The 1,666-nt window shown below is 41.2% G+C and overlaps 1 pseudogene; it reads right to left on the reverse strand.

Moving 5' to 3' along the window:
* Positions 1-317: 317 nt before the first annotated feature.
* On the reverse strand, positions 318-1,243 carry LOC124968018 (olfactory receptor 867-like; annotated as a pseudogene).
* Positions 1,244-1,666: the final 423 nt, after the last annotated feature.

The raw sequence follows: 1,666 nt of genomic DNA on the forward strand, positions 1-1,666 counted from the left end.
CCATTAAAGCAATACTTTTTGAGAAATCCACCTCAGCATGTGATACAAGTGTTTTATATCATGTTGGAAGTCTCAACAGTGTCTGTAAGAACACTTACCAACTTGAGACTTCATAAACCATAGATAGGGAAGAGTTAAAATGGGAGGTTTCTGAAGAGAAAAAGAAATAACAATCTGGAAAAGGAAAGTCATTAGAGCTATGGGAATACAAGAAATCAAGCATGTAATTTAGGGGACAAAAAGAGTTACGATACTGTAATTCAGTACATTTGCCTCAAGAGACACAACATCCCCTGAGTTCTGAGGTCAGTAATCCATCAAGGTCTAGAAGATGCTGTACCAAGGAGTCTCCCAAGGGCCCCCTTCATGTCCTTGTTCCTCAGGCTGTAGATGAAGGGGTGCAGCATGGGGGTGACCACAGTGTACAACACTGAAGCAATAGAGCTTTCCTGGGAAGAATGGGTCAGAGCAGAACTGAGATAAACCCCAAATGCTGTTCCACAGAACAAGGAGACCACACAGAAGTGGGACCCACAGGTGGAAAATGCTTTATACTTCTTCTTCATGGAGGACATCCTCAATAAGGAGGAGATAATCTGAGAGTAAGAGTAGAGGATCCCAGTTACAGGAAACACACCCAGTAGGGCAGTTGCCACATACACAAACAAGTTATTGATAAAGGTGTCAGAGATGGTCACCTTGAGAAGCTCAGCTAGTTCACAGAAGAAATGTGGGATTTCAGTGCCTATGGAAAAGGTCAGTCAATTCACCAGTAGAATATGAATCAGGGAGACCCAGAACGTGATGAGCCAAGACATCAGAACCAGGAGGACACAGAGCTGGGAGTTCATGATGACTATGTAGTTCACGGGATGACAGATGGCCACAAAGCAGTCATAAGCCATTATGGTCAGTAGAAAATTATCCACTCCAACTAAAATTGTAAAAAAATATGTCTGAGTGAGGCACTCAATGCAGGATATGTTTTTACTCTGTGTGTTAATGTTCACCAGCATCTTTGGAACTGTTGTGGAGATGAAGCAGATGTCAAACAAGGACAGGTTGGAGAGGAAGAAGTACATGGGGCATCAGAGCTGACAGCCAGGATGATAAGCAGGTTCCCGAGCACAGTGACCAGGTACGTGGGCAGGAACAGTCCAAACAGAAAGGGATGCAATTAGGGATCCTCTGAGAGGCCCAGGAGGAGGAATTGTGTTAGTGCTGTGTGGTTCTCAGCTTCCATGTGTCTGGTTATCTGCTGAGAAAGAAGGTGAAAGCATGTTCAATAAGTGTAAATGTGTTCCTCAGGTAGTTACCACCTGAATATATCACCCTTCTATTTGATCCTGGCAATCACAGTAAGTCCCTCCATGAAGTGGTAGCTCATTTCTCATTTAAATTTATGTAATCAGCCACACTTTCTTTAATGTAGCATAACTTTTTTCTAGTTATCACCAACTGGCCTGTTTTAATACTTCCTTTTGAATTTATGGACATCAACTAATTTTAAATTTTATAGAGTCATTCCAAAATAACCAAAGACATTCCATGTATTTTCCTTGATGATCTCTGAATATATTAGTTTTTGTGAAAATTCTACACTAGTCATTAACTGTGGACTTTCAGCATAAAAAAACATCTTTCTATGATTTGACACTTCAGAACA

The sequence above is a fragment of the Sciurus carolinensis genome, chromosome 17 (assembly GCF_902686445.1).
Source record: "Sciurus carolinensis chromosome 17, mSciCar1.2, whole genome shotgun sequence".
NCBI classification, from domain to species: Eukaryota; Metazoa; Chordata; class Mammalia; order Rodentia; family Sciuridae; genus Sciurus; species Sciurus carolinensis.